The sequence below is a fragment of the Ambystoma mexicanum genome, chromosome 9 (assembly GCF_040938575.1).
Source record: "Ambystoma mexicanum isolate Mex_15411 chromosome 9, UKY_AmexF1_1, whole genome shotgun sequence".
NCBI lineage: Eukaryota > Metazoa > Chordata > Amphibia > Caudata > Ambystomatidae > Ambystoma > Ambystoma mexicanum.
The window spans coordinates 1,064,966,587-1,064,985,382 of NC_090931.1; the positions used below are offsets into that span (position 1 = coordinate 1,064,966,587).

Here is an 18,796-nt window from a genome sequence, read left to right on the forward strand (position 1 = left end):
TTAACCAAAATCTACACAGCCATCCAAACCTGGATGGCGGCCAACGGCCTCTGCCTAAACGGGGACAAAACCGAAATCCTCATAGTAGGGACCAATGAAATTCTCAACAAACTCCCCCCCCAATACAAATCCTTCAACATTGACAACTCCACCATCTCAGTCTCCAAGTCTGTTAAAACCTTAGGCGTTCACCTAGATGCCTCACTATCTATGTCTCGCCAAGTCAACGCCATTGCCTCTTCCTCAGCACTTACCACCAAGATGATAAATGCTGTCAAGCCGTTTCTCTCCGCCAAAAACTGCCTGTCCATCGCCAGAGCCACTATAGGTACAAAACTAGACTACTGCAATGCACTGTTCCTAGGCACCTCCGCCCACAACCTAAAAAAACTCCAAATCACGCAAAACAATGCGCTCCGGGCAGCACTGTCCATTCCAAAAAGAGAACACATCTCGCAAGCAAGGAGAGATGCCCACTGGCTACCTGTGAAGGAACGCATACTGTTCAAAGCCATGACCATCACACACAGATGCCTATCCCTGGATGCCCCACCCTATCTCGCAGAAAGAATCACACCGAAAGCCTCCATCAGACCCACCAGAGCTCACCGCACCAACATGATTGATGTCCCCACGTTTCAAAGATCCAGGGCGGGAGGAACCAGCTTCCAACACCTCGCACCAAAAAACTGGAACTCCCTACCTACCTCACTAAGGAACGAAAAATCATACCATACCTTCCGTAAAAACCTCAAAACCCTCCTATTCCGCTAAAGTCTGCCACATTCACTCTCATGCTTGCATTGTATCCACAGCATAGCATAACCTTTAAGCTCAATGTTTATTACCAATGTGAAATGTACTATGTAACTCGGTTACATCTGTAAACACATTCCTATGCTTGTGTTCATGACTAAGTCTGCTGTAACAGCGCCACGATGCCCCAGGGCAGTTCTGTGCGCTTTATAAATGCAAATAAATAAATAAATAAATAAATGAAGGCTGAACGTCCAGCACCCCAGATGGAGCAGGCGGCCACACTATCGTCCTCCAGCTCAACCCAGACCAGCCCACATCGCAGGTCGTCGCGCACCCTGCGCCGGCCGGACATGCCGCCACCAGGTCCAGGGAGTGCCAAAACGTAGACTGGCCAGCCTGATGAAGGCATCAGACACTTGTTGGAACATGTGTGGGGGAGTTGTAGGGGGAGGGGAGTGAGGGTGTGTGGGGGAGTTGTGAGGGTAGGCAGAGGGGGGTGAGGTTGGTGGTGGGTTAGTGCACTTTCGTTTTCATTGTTAATTTCAATACACCCGTTGTGTTAAAAGAAAGACTTGAGTGAACATTCATCATTGTGCATGTGTCATTTATTCATATACAGTGCATAGTGTACATGTACCCCCACACCCAGTGCCCTCTGTCCAACTATCATGTCACCCTCTGCAGCCATGTGTGTCAGAAATATTGTGCAATAACTGATTGACGCAAAGCCCGTCCCTCCTGTGCATCGGCACCGCGATGATGTGCAGCCACTTCATCTTCATCCCCTTCATCATCACCAGGTGGTTGCAGTCCAATGTCAGGGGGCAGGGGCACGTTGCGTCGGATACACATGTTGTGCAGCATGACATATGCCATGATGATCTTGGCCACCTTCTCATGCCTGTAGCGTGCCCCACCCGATGGGCTAAGGCAGCGAAACCATGCCTTCAACACGCCAAAGGTCTGCTCAATGACCACACGGGTATGGGTGTGGGATCGATGGTAGTCCTACTCGTGCTTGTTCTGTGGGTTTCAGACAGGGGTGAGGAGCCACGGCATTAAGGGATAGCCACTGTCACCTGCATGGGAGGGGAAAAAAAAGGTATATGTTAGTCGATTGATGATGGACAGCTGTACTAGTCACAAATGCTGGCAGTTTATCGTTGGTCACATGCACATGTCCCTGGTTGTATGCATGCCATTTTTAGGCCCTCAATGTGTCTTGTGCCATGGCATAATGGTGTGGGTTGCATATTCAAGATGATACACGGTGTGCTCTGCAGTCTTGTAGCTCATGCATTGTGTACGCATACAGCTGTGTTTGTGTCCATTTAGTGATGTGTTGTGTTCTGTAGGATTTTCTGTCTGCGAGCATTGGCAGTAGGCTCTGCAATATTAGGCATCCAGCGCTTGGTTCAGAATGCGAGATATTAAGGGTTGTGATGTGCCATGCATGTGCCCCACTGTGTGCTGGTAGGTGCCTGTAGCAAGGAAGTGGAGCACAGACACTACCTTCAGTAGAGGGGGGATTGCTGTGCGTATTCAATGAGGCTGACCATGTCGTTGTGCATCATGTCCACGATGGTGGTGATGGTGTCCCGGTCCAGACGGTACAAGGTGTCGATCTACCCAGGGGTTAGGTTGAAAGGACTGCCTCTGATGCGAGGGATTGGGTGCTGCCTGCGGGGTTACATGCATGCTGGGCCTGTCTCACCCTCCTTCTCCTGCTGCATCTCCTCTGTGGTGCCTGCTGTTGCTGTTGTTGCAATGCATGCATGTCCTCCAGCTCCAGTATTGCTACTACTATTGGAATCATCTTGGTGTGGTGTGTGGGTGTGCTCCTTTTGTACTGGCCCAGACTCCATTGCCTCCACCTGTGCTGATACTGTGCACCTGTGGCAGTTTGGGACACTGCACATAGCATTTTACGGTTGTTTCACGATGCCGGTATTTACGGCATGCCGGTATCCACTATATACGCCTTCATGATGCCGGTATTTGCTTGTCCGCCTGACTTGTGATTTACTCCCTTTAACTGCATGCCGCTATTGCCGGTATGATGGCCCGCATGCCCGCGTCCACGCCGCTATTAGAGCCACCATTATTTACGGTGCCGCTAATAGCGGGTTGGCAGGTCAGAATAGCCCGGAGCGGTAAGCGATGCCGGTAAAACCTCCAACCTCGGAATGACCCCCTTTGTGTGAACTGTATTTTAAGAGGTCTGAGCCCGGCAGAGGGGGACCTTGTGAACGTTTTGGTTGAAACATTATTTTGGAAATTAGAGAAAAGGAACTTTGAGCGTGCAAGGCCAGGCGGGCCTCTAGCCACGGTTGTGAACTGTGTACTGTGTTGACAGCCGAGCCAGAGTGTGTCATCCTGCCTACAATGTTCACCTTGCCCTGTGAAGCCCAATGAAGGAAGGAGAGCTGGTTCAGCCACATTATCATTTGGGTGAAGAAGGAAGGAGCGTCTGAGGTGGGGGCATACACAATTAGGAGTGTGATGGAGTGCTGGTGTAAGAGACCCTGGACTAGTACATATCTGCCTTCCTTATCGGCAACTGTATGTTGGACTTGGAGTGGGACCCGTTTATGGATAAGGATGGATACCCCTCTTTTCCCCTGCTGTGGGGAGTGGTAAGCAGCCCCTACCCAACTCCGTTGTAGTTTCTCCGATTTCGTGGCACCCAGGTGGGTTTCTTGGAGAAAGATTACATCACCCTGGAGATCCCTCATGCTATTTAGTAGCCGTCTGTGTTTGATGGGATGGCCCAGGCCTTGGATCTTGATTGTTACTACGGTGATGCTCGAGGCCATGGTCTGTGTGTGTAAGTTCTGATGTATGTGCTAAAGGGTGATTACATCGGTGTGGGGGCTTGTGCATTATAGCTGCTAGGGCAGCGCAACCCATTCAATTTTAAATTCGGAGTATGCAACTCAGATTGGCTCCAACCTGAGCCTACAAGGAATCTTAACCAAACAACTAGGATAACAATGTGAAAACGTTGGGTAGGACCAACACTTCGCCCTCTCCCAACACTTGGCGAGAACGCCGAGACACGGGGTTCGGGAGGGGGCCAGGGGAACCTGCCGCCCTCGTCGCCTCTTGTTGCACCACCCTTTGGGTGCTGCATTCCTCTAGTTGCCTCTGTCGGGGCATCGGCTTAGCCCGCATCCTCGGGCACTAGCAGCGATGTGAATGTCCGGTACGTGTATGCTGCTTCCGAGGGACGCGGGACGCCTCGCTGGCGTCAGATTCTAGTTACAGGATCCAATGGTCAGTAACCAGTTAGGTTCGTCTTAAGGCTGTGAAACCCTTCTTTCTTCAGGTTTTATTTTAAGAATTTTAGCGGTTTCTTTTTTCCTTTATTGTTTAGCGTTTTGGTCTCCAGCCCCTGGGTTTGTGGCTGCCTTACTGCCATTGGTCTGTGGTCTGGCTGGGTCGGAGGGAGGTAGTTGATCTGATCGTTGGTTCCCCGATGAAGGTTGTTCAAAGTCTGTGGTTGTAATGTCTCGCTGCTGGAGAAAGCGCCACGCCATTTCAGCGTCCTCGAAAGTATGCCATTGTTTTTCAATTTGAACACAACATATGGCGGGGAATTTCAGGTAGTGGCGGTGGTCTGAGATCTTCAATGCCTCAAAGAGCGGGCTGAATTCTTTGCATCTCCTGGAGACCTCCATTGAGCAATCATTGAAGATTCTGATACTTGCTGCTCCGACTCTAATTGGGCCTGCTTCTCTGTATGCTTTGGGGATCACCATCTTATGCTGGAAGTTGAGCAGGCGCATGGTTATGGTCCTGGGGCGCTGCTCGGGCGTTGGTTTCGGGATTGGTGCCCTGTGGACCCTCTCAATCGTGAGTTTGCGCGGGTTCTTAATTTTTAGAGCATCCTGGAAGAGTTCGTACATGAAGATCTCGAGGTTCTCCCCTCTGCGTTTTTGGGGAGGACCACCACCCGCAGGTTGTTAACGTCGGGAGCGATTTTCCTGGTCAAGTTTTTCCCCCCAGTCTCTGAACTTCTTTGATGACTCCGTCTAGATCATTTTCTGTTGTTGCAATGTTGTCTTCAATAGCGCTGATCCGTTGTTCGTTGTCGGTAGTGCGCTCCACTTGGGCCGTCAGGGGCGATTGGACGTCCTGTAGGTCACGCTTTATGTCCATCACTGCATTGTTAGTTTCCTGAGTCCGCTGTCTGATGATCCGCATTTCTGCCAGGATGGCTTGTAGTTGCGACTGAACATCCATCTCCGCCCTATTTCGGTTGGATCTCCTAGGTTGTGTGGGTGTGGCAGGCAGTGTAGGTTTCTCTGTCGGTGGGTCTCGGCCTTCTGTTTGCATGCCCGTTCACAGTGCTGTTCCTGGTTTCCCTCAGGGTGCCCGCTGGATGGTGGGTTTTAGCGCCTAGCGGCAGTGTGCCTTGTGGGCCAGCTGCTTTTTTGGCTGCTCGGCTGTGTGGTTTAGGTCCGGGGCAGTTAGTCTGCCAGGGCGATCGCCGATTCTTATTGTCTTTAGGCGATTCTGTCCGCCGTGCCCTTCTTTTGGCCGCACGGTGTGAAAACAAAATCAAAATATCGAGGCGGAGTACCCCAAAAGGAAATACACCGAACACGGGTTACAAAGGAACATACAAAGTACTTTATTTTATACTGAATCCAGTTACTAAGAACAGAGCAAAAATCAGATAGCTATCGGCCCTCAGTGCAACACAACGAACTCCAGCGTGGTTCAGTGTGTTCAGTGAGTGACGCTATACATTAGAATGCATTGGTCTTTTATACTCTTTGTGAGCACGATGTCCAGCCCCACTGCGGGTTCATATTCCGCTAATACATCACCGATCTTGGGTTCATGCCAAGTCTCGCACATCCGCATATAACTGGTTTGCTTTTAATACATATATCAACAAGCCTATACAGCAACTGTGTATTCTGGGATTTTCCATGTAGGTCTTCTCAAACATTAATACAATGTAGTTAAACAAGTGTTCTACGTTCAGTATTTGAATACATTGTTCTTAACGTATGCTCGCGGATTATTTTCATTGCACGAGTAATCCTTTACACACAGGTCAACGAAGGACAAGGTCTCAGTTCACGACCTCAACAAGTGGCCTGCAGGCAAGTTACATATTAGCTACATACAGAGGTGAAGACAGCCATGTTGCATTTCGGAATGACATCGTCCACCATTTTAACTCACAGGGTGACTTTACAAAGCGAACCTAAAATGGCGGATTGACCTAAAATGGCGGCTTACATTGATTTTAAGGTCAGGACCTTGCAACACAGATTTCTTTGCAAGCGACTTACGAGCAGCTTGGCGTAGGCCAATATGCATATATTTATTGCAATAGGAGGCACAATATAATTTCTCTTTTGACAAACCCTCCTTTTAGCCTATGCCAAGTGCTAAAAACTACTTTGGATCTCCTTGCAAATAACTCCATGCATCATCGTCCATGCACCCTGAATCGCTGTCGGAAATATCTATTGCCATGAGGTCATCGCTAAAATTTCTTTCAACACATATTATTTGGAAGTTTTATCTGGGGCATACACTTTATGTCCTATCGTACCTATCGCTTGTGCGCAACATCCTCCTAGCATCGAACATATACTAGGTAGACACTGAATACAGCAACAAAAAAACAACAGGATTCCCAAAATAATCCGCAAGACCGAAAGTACCTTCCAACCCCAAGATCGCAAGAAGACCCAGAACCAAGCGCTAAGATCTCAGTTTCCCTCGGGAACATGCACTTCTGAACTAAGGACATGCAGATTCTGTATTGCCTTGAAGAAGGTTGGAGAGGAATCTGATACGAAAACACAGCAAGCGGACCCCACCAATTTACACACTCCACCACGTTCAGTCAGGATGACATCTAATGCCATCTGGTTTTGAAGTGCTACTAGTCTTATCACCTTTTGTTCTAATGTCATATTGTAGAGTATGTCTGTGGTCCGGTTGATGGTTCTCTCCAGTACTCTCGCTACTAGTCTTCTGATATCTTCTGAATTCACGATCTGCCCCCAAAATGGCACAACTGATTTTGCTATATCTCCCAAGATTTGTGCTGGATTGTCAGCATTCTCGTCCCGCCGTGGACGAGCCTTTGAAACTTCTATTGTGCTAGCTATAAACACCCAAGGATCCCTAAATAACAGGTTCCCTGCCAATCCCTGGACAACCATGGGAATGCTACATTACCGCAGACAAAGTAGACGGGTTCGCCTAGATACAAAGGTCTGTTTTCCCCAGTCAAATTTGCAACGTTGGCACAACCTAGAAAATCTCCCATTGACCGAGTTCCATTCCTCTGTATGCAAAAAGAAACTGAATCGGGGCTATGATTAACAGTGTAAGAAGGAGACATGGCATCCTTATTGCCTATCGGAGCCATTTTAAAGGAAATCAAAGATTGGAAAGGACAAGACAGTCTATCAGAAGGCCTAATAGAAGCAACGTTAGGTTTACTGCTGTTTGTGAAAAGCGAGCATCCCATGGGAGTCAAAACACGTTTCTCAAAACTATTCAAGGTGCCATCAAAGTTCTCTGAGATGCTATCATTCCAACGGCCAAAGAACAGTGCTCTAAGAGAAGCATAGCAAGCAGTTGTCAAAGGTAAAGGATGAATATATCAACCTAGCCCCTTATCCCCGTGTTGCAGTAAATGTGAGCAGACCCAACAGTTAGACTTATTAAAAAATGGCATGCGTAGCATTCATGATAAGTAGTAGAGTATTATTGTGGTACCTTTGTCTATGCTGAGAGTCCCTAGGGGACAGAGTATGCAAATGTACAAAGGGAGTAGAAACAGCAGGTACCTTTTCAGTGGGCAACAAGGATTCTAAAGGATGCATTTCCTCAAGGTACCACAATCCTAAGACAGTGACTATTATAAACCCAAATATCATTATAAAAACACAGCAATACGTTTTCGGGGCCCAGGCAAATTGTCCATTGTCCTGGTTGGTCAACCCCTCATTTACAAGTCCCATACAACCGGTAGCGGTAGCAGGCATTGTAGTCTTCACCCGGATACCCCCAATGTTTGTTGCTGGCGACATCCCGGCCGCGCAACTTCTTAGTCCTTCCACAACCTTAGCCAACAGAATCCCCTTTCTCAAATTTGGGCAAAAACAAGCCCTCAATGATCCTTTCCTTCTTCGAATGCACAGCAAAACCGTGCCATAAGTCTATTTTCTTGGAACGCAGATTGTACCTTACTTTTCCCGGTACTGATTGATGTGTCAATGTGTCGTCACTTCCCGTTGAAAGCAACGTATCAGAGACAAGTGAAGATGCCGAATTTGGAACAGCAGTTTCCAGATGCAAATCTTTTGGAGAGTGTGGAGACAAAATGGCAGCTTCCCCAAGCCTCACAGGCTCAGAGAGATTCTCCGACACACACTCAGCGCTATTTACTGCTTTGGGATCGTTGGTTGCTGCATTAGCGAGGGGTTCTGTTTCTTATGTAACGTGTGGCACTGGGTGAGGAGGTTTCTTGACTTGGGACGCGTGGATCCAGTTCTTTCTTCCAGAGACTCGCACTGCTGTTTGGGTGACCAAGAGGACCTGCAACGGGCCACGCCAGCGAGGCGCAAGGTAGGAAGAGTGCTCAAATGCATTGATGAGCACCCAACTTCCAGGCCGTATACTGTGGCCCGGGCCCTCGTATCGCACAGGTAAAGCTTCTCGTACCTGGTGATAAATCAAATATAGGTTTTTAGTCAACTAGCTGCAATAATCTGAAAGTAATACATTTTCAACATTTCTCAATGAATTGCATTTAGGAAGGTTCCAGATATTGCCAAGTCTCCCCATTACCACCTCAAATGGAGAGAGCCCAGTCTTAGTTTGAGGGGTTGTACGCGTGGATAATAACACGATCGGTAAGGCGTCCGGCCATTTTAGTTTGGTGCCGGCACACGTTTTAGCGAGCTTGTTCTTGATGATACCGTTGTGTCTTTCTACTAGTCCGGTGCTCTGAGCATGTCTGGCCGAATGGAACCATTTGTCGATCTGTAATGTCGCACATATCTGCAGATTTACAGCAGTGACAAAATGTGGACCATTGTCCGACCAGATAACTCTTGGTAGCCCGAACCGCGGGAAGTACTCCTTTAACATGGTTTTCGCAGTAGTCATGGCTGTAGCATCTTTGACGGGGAAAGCCTCAACCCATTTACTAAAAGCACAGATGACCACCAGCACATATTTTTTTATTGTCACATCGTTCTATTTCAATAAAGTCAAAGTGGATAACTTCAAAGGGGACAGAGGGTGGCCCAAAACTTCCCCTTGGAGTTACTGTCCCCTTTCCCACATTGTGTTGTAGGCAAATCATGCAATCCTGGACGTAGCGCTGGGCAATTTTTGAAATTTTGTCATTTGCCCAAACTTTTTCTAACATTTGTATCATATTCTGGGCACATACATGCCTAGTACCATGGGCCATGATGAAACTCATCATTATATACATGTCAGGGAGTAGCCATTTCCCTTCAACTATATCCACCCAACACCCGTCATCATCAAGTTTCCCCAAGCCTTCAGCCCACCTCTTGGATTCTTCTAACGTGGCATCAGCTTGGATATCCCATACAGACCCAACACCCTCATCCATTGCATAAGCATTTACAGTCTCCCTTGAAACATACATCTCCGTAAGGGGATCGGTAGCAGTTTGTCTAGCTATCTGATCAGCGAAAGCATTCCCTTTCCCTATGTCACCTGTAAACTTTCAATGTGCTGCACATTTCATAACTGCTGAGTATGGAGCGCAAGCACTGAGAGTAGTTGTACTATTAGGGAGCCATGTTGGATTTTAGTGCCATGTGAAGTTAGGAACCCTCTCTCTGACCAAAGTCTCCCAAAGTTGTGAACCACCCCAAAGGCACACTGACTATCAGTATATATGTTTACTGCAAGCCCTTCGGAAAGCTCACAAGCTCGGGTCAATGCTATAATCTCTGAGGCCTGCGCAGAGTTATGTGCGATTCTCTTGGTTTCCACGACCGTGCTTAATGTGGTGATTGCATAAGCAGCTGTGGATGTACCATCCGGAAGTTTGAAGCAGTAGCCATCACAGAACAGCTCTCCTTGCGGATTATCCAAAGTTGTGTCTTTCAAATCAATTCTACCCTTTGTTTCTTGTTCGGTAGTATACAGACAGTCATGTGACTCTTCATCGCCGCAAGTAGTATCTTGCGGGAAAGGTAGGAGTTCAGCCGGATTAAGGACACAACACCTCTTAATTTGAATGCGAGGAGCAAACAAGATCAATTCATATCTTGTCAACCGTGCAGAAGTGAGGTGTTGCGTTTGGGTTCGGTTCAGTAGAACATCTACAGAGTGAAGCACCATGAGGGTTAGATCATGGCCTAGGACCATTCCCTCACTCTGTTTTACAGACGCAGCAGCAGCAGGGACAGCTCACAAACTTCTTGGCAAAGCGCATGCTACAGGATCAAGGGCGGAAGAAAAGTAACCGCACGGCCTATTCTTCCCTCTATGTTCCTGCGTTAATACAGCCAAAGCACATCCATCACATTCATGCACAAACAACACAAAGGCCTTTTCATAGTTTGGTGTGCCCAAAACTGGTGCAGAGCATAATGCAGTCTTAAGCAAGTCAAATGATTGCTGGTGTTCCGCGTTTCACAGCAATGGCGAAGAAATGCCCTCCTTTGTCAAAGCCAACATCGGTTTGATCACTAGTGAAAAATTTGGGATCCACAACTTACAGTAAGAAGCCATACCTATCAAGGCCCTTACTTCCTTCTGTGTATTTGGGACAGACATGCTAGAAATGTGTTTTATTCTTTCAGGTGTCAATCTTCTTCCCTCCTTTGACAGGAGATAGCCTAAATAGGCGACCTCCTGGAAACAATATTGAAATTTTTTAAGCGAAGCTTTGTGACCATGCTTAGCTAGATGTATAAGCAATAACACAGTGCCCTCCTTACAGGCGCTCTCAGAGTCAGCATCTAAAAGCAAGTCGGAGTGGCGGAGAGTGGCAGTCTTGGTCTGTCCTTGCAAGTCTTTCTACAGTGCCTATCCAGTCCAGTCTTTCTACAGTGCCTTCATAAACCTACTACCTCCGCGGAGCGGACGCGGAGTGGCGGAGAGTGGCAGTCTTGCAGTCATGCCAGACAAGCTGGCCAAGACGCCCTCTCTACCACTGGCCCAACCAGTTCTAGATGACGCCATGGGCAGACGCTTGAGAAGTGCTAGCGTGAGCTCTATCTTTAAAAAAAACTCAGCAATTATCACGCTAAACCCCCCCCTCGACACAAGCTCGTTGCAGGACGAAGCCAGCCAAGATTCTACACAAACAAAACCTTCAAGGAAGATTCACGCCATAGCCCCTGCACCAATGGCTCCAAGCTCTTTTCTGGACCTGACCATGAGTGCGCAGAACTCACCTTCTGGTGCGCGGTCGGCGCCGCTTGGGAAGATGTCGGAGGGGTCTGTGGAGGTTCCAGCGAAGGCAAGCCAACTTGCGGCGGCCTCGGTGCCCTCCCTCCATCCACGCCTCGCCCCGGCCTCAACTGGAGGGGAGGAGGCGCCGAGAGCCCGGAACGGGCCGGCGGAAACTAGCAAGGACGCTGAGGGGGATGCGAGGCTGAAGACGGGTCCCTCCCCCGGGTCAGAGGAAGAGAGGGCGACTCCCGACAGGGGCCGTGGGTCCGCGCCGGCGCTGCTGACGGGGTGCGACCCCTCCCGACTCTCGGCCGCCCGCTATCCGCGTCTCTCCCCGGCCACGACCGGTGCTCCGCCGCCTCCCGGAGGGGAGGCGGCGTCGAGATCCCGGTACGGGCTGTCGGAGGTCGGCGCGGTCGCAGAGGTGGTTGTGAGGACGTGGTCGGGGCCCCCCCTCGGGGCGGAGGAGGAGAGTGTGACGCCAGAAGGGGCAAGGCGGTCCGCGCCGGCGCCGTTGACGGGACACGACCCAGCCAGACTCTCGCCCTCCCAGGCGGTCACAGCTCTGCTAACCCCGCCCTCGTCCGTGTTGACGATCCAGGCCCAGATCCACCAGGAGGCGGGGAACGCAGTCATCGCAGTCACCGAAGAGGAAGACACGCCGACCTTGCTCAATGTGGCCCTCACACCTCCACTAGCCACGGAGGTACAAGAACCGGTGGGGGAAGTTGCTCCTACTCAAGCGAATTTGAAAAAAAGGCCACGAGTAACGGGTGTCCCCCGGAAAATAAACTACAAAAATATACAGGAAAAAAAAAAGAAATTGAAAAAAAAGATAGCTACTCCTCCAACAAAGCAAGACCTAAAGGACCAGTCCGAATACTTAAACAAGCCCTGCAATGTAAACACTATAAAAAACCCTAAAAAGGGAAGTAAACAACACCAACAACCATTGAAGCTTCTGACGGATTTCTTTCGCAAACATTCAACGGCCTTCCAAGGATTAAGGCAAGACCTGACCGATGAGGAAATACTGGAGGCGACCTCTGAAAGCTCGCCTCCAACTAAACAACGCAGACTGAATGCCTTACCTATTACACCACTACTGAGGCAATCAAAAGCAGTAGATGACCTCAAACCATCCAAAGAAAGCGACCACTCCGTAGAACCTTCTCCAACCAGGTTGGTTTCTCCAAAACCGACACCTGAACTCACAAATTGCAATAATACGAAGGAAGCTGCCACAACAACGGCAATAGAACAGCGGAGGCCAAACTGCTTAGACACTACTGGGATCTCGTTGGTGTCAACGGAGGCCAACAGCGATCCATCGTGCCCCAAAGATAGCCACTCATCACATTCGGTCACCTTGCAGCTGGAAGGAGCTACCCAAGAGATGACCCCAAACGGCCCGATGGATAACCAAAATCTATCCAACATAGACAAAATCCCACCGACCTTTCCTACTCCCACAAAAGAAATCTCAGAAAAACAAGTTCTGGCGGGGCAAGTAGAAAAATCGATACCAGGGAAAGACTCAGCAAACAATCTCCCTTCCCTGAGGAGAGACGAGAGCTCGAGATCGAACACCTCATCTCCGGAGCTCTCGCGGACGAAAAAGCCTCCCACAGTGCACAAAGCCAATTCACTACCTGAAAGGCCCTTGGACACCTTTTTCTCCAACTTGGATACTTACAACCTTCATAGAAGATACTCACTAGACCACCCCCCCAGAAGGTCAAACGTAGGAATCTCATTAACAAATCCAACGACCACACGATGCAATAGCCCCCCCGCTCAAAGCTCAACAATCCCAAATGATCCGCCTCCAAAAAAACTCGACATGTGTACTCTGATGTCGGCATTGACAATTGCTCTCGCCCCATTTACTAAACTCTATGAGACTATTGGCGATACCCTGAAGGACCAAACATCACTACAGGCGGCCATGTCAACGAAACTGACTTTTCTAGAAGGATATATAATGGCCCGAGAGCAGAATCGTAAACAGGGTGATGTCCCGGAACCACAACACCTTTCATCACCGATTCCCAATGGAAATGACTCTGAAAAAGAAGCGCGCTTGATACCTACCCACATATTGCGCGAACCAAAAGCCACTCAAACGGTAGCATTTATAGATTTAACAACGTCTTCCAACTTACAAATAATGGCGGGGAAAACTATAAAAGACCCCGTTGAAGGAGCTACAAAACTCATGAGTATTGTAAGCCCTGAAGTACTAACCCAAAACCAAGTCTCGCCTAAGGGTAAACTACCATCATTGATAAAACGGCTAGTAACCCAACCAGTCCCACAGCCTATACTGAAAGGGAATCAAAGACCACCCCGGGAAGAAAATAAGCAATCTAATCCATCACCGAGAGGGGTCCAAGAGTTCTTAAATAATGAAGAGCTGATGAACATTACACAACACTTAACAGAGAATTTGACACCTCCTCCAACGAAAGACAAACCCAGTCTCGACCCAGCCTCGCCACTTGCACAACATCGAACTAGAGCTAATGCAGAAGACCCAGGACTAGATCCACTACTCTTCACTCGAAAGAGCAGCAGAAAGACTAGCACCAGGAAACAAGACAACGACCGGAAACATTACGCCCCCCATGGTCTTCGCGACGAAACGAGAACGTCACCATTCAAAAAGCGCGAAGTCCGATTGCCCTCTCATCGTCAGTTGAAACGAAACCATCACCATGACGAAACAAACCATGCCTGTTTTGAAACCGGACAATTTCCAGCTCGTCTTGATAGAACTCACAACAGATACAGGACAACGATGAAGACACCCAGAGCCTCACCGCAAAAAGACCCACACATCAGATGGATCTTGAGGCTCGAACAAACTCAAGAGAACCAAGATAAAGTAATCCTTAACAGAAGAGGTATCCTGGACCTCTTCAGCTATATTCCTAAACTAAGTGCGCTGAACTCAGCCGACATCAAGATAGTCGACCCGAGTCATAGGCACCACAAAGCAATTTGTCACCTCTACATCTCATCCCCTGCTACGAATAAATCATTAAGAGCAGCAGTCGAAGACCTACAAACTATGGGGTACGAATTAAGAGAATCTACTAGGGAAATAAAATCCGGAAAAAACGCAATACCAGAATCTACCACGACACGTCCAAAGGTGAAAATCGATACAAAGCATGTTCACAAGCAGCAGCACGAAAACACACACATTGCTAAAAATATCAAAAGAGGGAAAGACCCCTCAACTCAAACGCTTTTGAATTCCCCGGTTTCGCAGAGATCCACTCAAGAAGAACGGCTACTAACTGATTCAAGGCGAATTCAAAGCAAGGTCCAAAACGAATCCTATGCGAACGTGGCAAAACCAACATCAGTCTCTACTCTTGGGACTATGTGGTCATGGCTGCCTAAGGCCCTGAAGTCCCAGCGGCAGAAATAGCCACCAGCGAACCAAACCAACGTCGACACATCTAAGGACCATCACATTCAGATGCACGATGGTACAAAACTATGCTCATGGAATACAAGAGGGTTTTACCACCTAACCGCCTCAAGCGCAATCAATTGGCAGGAATATGACATCATCTGCCTCCAAGAGACTTGGTTGCTCCACCCTCCAATTATCGACAGATTTGTGACTCACATAGCCCCTGCAAAAAAAGGTTTAACAGGCAGACCAACCGCCGGCCTACTGATCGCAATCCGTAATGGTTGTGGCCTGACGAACATCGAAAAATTGAAAGAGACCCAAGATACGCTGATGTTAAAGTTAAACTGGTCATTCGCTACAGAGCAATCGGGGGGCCTCTCAAAATCGGTGGTCATTATCACTACATACTGGAATCCGGCCACGACTAATACCTCGAAATACATCAAAGATATGGAAAGAAATATCGATGAGATCCACGTAAACCAAAAAATAGACCTCATCCTTATATGTGGGGATCTCAACATTAAATGCTACAACCCTGATAATCCACCGCTCGCTAAATCGAAAGATCCACTCACCGACCAAAGGGCATCTAAATGGCTTGAATTAATGGAAACACGATCCTTCCTAAACCTTGACCACGCTTTTCCTGATCCAAAGAGACCTCCAACTTGGGAAAGAGCCAATTCCAACTCTACAATAGATCACATCTTCGTCTCGCGACCTCTACTAAATCTGACAACTGCATTTAATGTGAAAAGAACAGAGGAGAGTGATCACAACCTCCTAGAAACTACCTGGACCTCAGTGGCGACAAACAAGACCTGGATGCCAAATAACATTGCTTTAACACCACAAGGCACCAGATTGAAAATGACAGAAAAAGCAATAAACTCGTTAACAACGGCGTACAAAGCACTTACAGTATTAAATCAGCAGCCACCGGCTGATTACACGCCCCTGCTGGTAGCCTTTAGTATCCCACGTGGAAGAAAAAGGGAAAACCAATCGCAGCGGAGACACACATTCGATAAACTTATACAGGAGAAAAAGAGAGAACTAAGAAGAGCAAAAAGACTCGCCTTGACCTTAAACCAACCAGCGGCAGCGTTAAAAGCCAAAAAATCTTACAAAAATTGGTTAAGAAGTTATCGACATAACCTGTTGCAGCAAGACGCGGAAAACATTCTTAGGGCAATTAACGGCAATTATGCCAGAGACTTCTGGACCCTTATCCACTCGGCTACGCCAGGCGCTCTCCCCGACCAACTAAATGGAATCACGGCGGCAGTATGGGAGGCCCACTTTGCAAACTTATTCAAGGAGTTAACACCTAGGGAGAACAAAACATCGGACACCACCTCACCATGGATAAATATTGCAGACGAAGACAAAATCCTGTCACAGATAAAGAAATTAAAACCATCCCGCGCCCCTGGCCCGGACGGGATAACAAATGTTGATCTTAAAACTTACCCTGAAGCGTGGTCACACCTCTTGAGTATAATCTTTTCGCGCTGTGCAACTTCCAGATCAATACCGCCATCGTGGACCCGTGCGAACATAGTCCCGATTTATAAAAAGGGAAATAGAGCTGACCCATCGAATTTTCGCCCAATAGCACTCTTGGACTCGATAGGGAAATTATTTGGATCTCTCCTCCTGCAACACTTTCTCAGATGGGCAACCAACGCCCCCTGTAAAGACAACTTTCAAACAGGATTCAAGAAGAACCTGGGTACGAATGCGAACATCATGATACTGAACATTCTGAAAAGCAAGATATTCGAAGGTAAACCAGACTTATACATCACGTTTATAGACCTAACACAGGCCTTCGACAAAGTGAACCGTACCAGATTATGGCAGAAATTAACCAACTGGAAATGCCCTCCAGAGATTCTGAACCCGATCAAAGCCTTATACTCAGATACATCAATGAGAGTAAGGTTAAACCAACAAGGGTTACTGTCGGAGGAGATAAAAACATCGAGAGGCGTAAAACAAGGATGTCCCCTCGCCCCCGCACTCTTCTGGACTTACCTAGGGGACTTTCAAACTTCCGAAACACTAATCCGTTCGTTTCCACCGAAATTGGGAGGAACCTTGATTAGCCGCCTACTCTACGCCGACGATTTGATCCTACTAGATCAGACACCCATAGGTCTCCAACGGCAGTTAAACAACTTGCAAAGGTATATGGAAGAAAACAATTTGGAAATCAATGTGTCAAAAACTAAAATGATGAGACTCCAAAAAACTCCTAAAAAAGCAGATAAGTCCAACTTCTGCCTCGGCTCCATCCGAATCGAAAAGGTGCATAGCTTTAAGTACCTAGGAGTCACACTAGACAGCTCGGCGAATGATAAATCAATGCAAGAAACCCTTATCGATAAAGTGAAGAACCTATCGAACCAGGGAACGGCAATTGACCTTAAATTCGGTCGTTACTCCATAATTCCAGTAAGGGACTTCTATAAAAAGAAGGTCATCCCTACTGTAACCTACGGTACAGATGCTATGCCCAATCTACCGGCAGACCTGTGGCCCAAATTGGAGGCGCTTTTCTGGAGGAAAATACTGAATCTCCCGAAATCGACACCGATAGCGCCGCTCAGGAGAGAACTTGGCTTGCTATCCTTGAGTATCTCGGTGGCGTTGAACAGCGTCCTACTATACAGGAAATGCATCACGCCAGGGAGCCCATATGTTTATCGCCTGATAAACCAGGAATTGGAAATGAAATCATGTAACTCATTGCTGAGATGGGAATCCACCATGCTGGCCCTCCTACATTCAGCAGACAGTTGTAAGGAAGAGTTGATAACCAACCCAGTCAAAACCTGCAAAAAAATCAAAGAATGGGACTGGATTCAAACTATAGAATCAGCTAATAAATACAAACTTACCAGCCATCTTCCACCGTTCTTCAAAAAACAGGACACACTGCAAACATACCTTAAACGGTTTCCGAGTAGAGCAGCCCGGCTCTACTTTTTGAGAATCCGTTTAAATCTCCTGGAGACAAATGAGATCTTGGCAATAAGAGGCAGATCAAACACAAGTCAATGCTGTTACTGTAAATCCCCAACAGAAAAAGAAACGATTCGTCACCTCCTGTTGAACTGCCCTAAGATTCGAGAAATTCGGGGTATCTACTTGAAGAACTGCATCTCCGATTTTACAGCAACCGACGAGGAGACCTGTTGGAACAAGTTGATTGCAGGCGACAAACAGGGCTGGGCTTTGGCTACTGTAAACATCATGCAACACATCATTAACTCTAAATGTTCTGTAGAAGCGTAGCCTTTAACTGCCCGCCTGCAGATCGCGCAAACATAGACTTGTCACAAGCCAGAGCTCCCTCCAAGTAGGATTTCACCGGCTCGCCAAGACATTAGATGAATTTTTAACAACTGCTCGCCTCGTCCCTCCTTGAGACCTGAGACCTTCCAGAAACCACATACTAAACATTGGAAATATTGGAGGGGAATTTCAGCTATTTATTCTTCGTTTTGTAAAAAAATCCGAAGGGATTAAACACAAATAAAATAAAAAAAAAAAAAAAAAAAAAAGCAAGTCATCAACATATTGAAGAAATGTACAATTAGAGGGCAATTCAAGGGTATCAAGCTGTTCTTTCAAAGCCCTACTATAGATGCTAGGACTCTGTGTACCCTTGAGGTGCACCAGTAAATGTGAATGAGCATCCCCCTAAGGTGAACGCGAACAAGTATCTACTATCCTTGTGTATAGGAATACTAAAGAAAGCATTCTTTAGATACACAACATTAAAGTAAGTAGCTGTAGCTGGAATCATGGTTAAGATTGTCGTCACATCAGGCACAATTGGAAATTGTGGAGCGACGACTTTATTAATGGCATGTAAATCAATTATGAAACGGAATGGAATTGCATTATCGCCTTTCTTGTACACAGGTAAAATCGGACTATTGCACAAACTTCCTGAAATTTCTTCAATCACCCCGCGATGCACAAAATCGGAAACAATGCATTTCAAAGCTCGCTCGCCCTCAACTGAAATGTTATACTGGGGAATGCGTGGCAGCTCAATTCCGTGTTTCAAAACTATCTTAACAGGTTCAATCTGTAAAACATTGACATCATTGTCGTCAACAGCCCATAAGCTCTCTGGTACATTAATTAATTCTGGTGGTA

At 47.5% G+C, this 18,796-nt stretch overlaps 1 long non-coding RNA gene across 1 annotated transcript in view; it reads right to left on the bottom strand.

Annotated features, from left to right (window-relative positions):
- Positions 1 to 1,346: 1,346 nt before the first annotated feature.
- Positions 1,347 to 18,796, bottom strand: part of LOC138488936 (uncharacterized) — a 71,828-nt gene continuing 54,378 nt past the window's right edge. Inside the window, exon 2 of the long non-coding RNA XR_011274732.1 lies at positions 1,347 to 1,838. This is a non-coding gene — a long non-coding RNA (uncharacterized lncRNA). The remainder of the gene's footprint in view (positions 1,839 to 18,796) is intronic.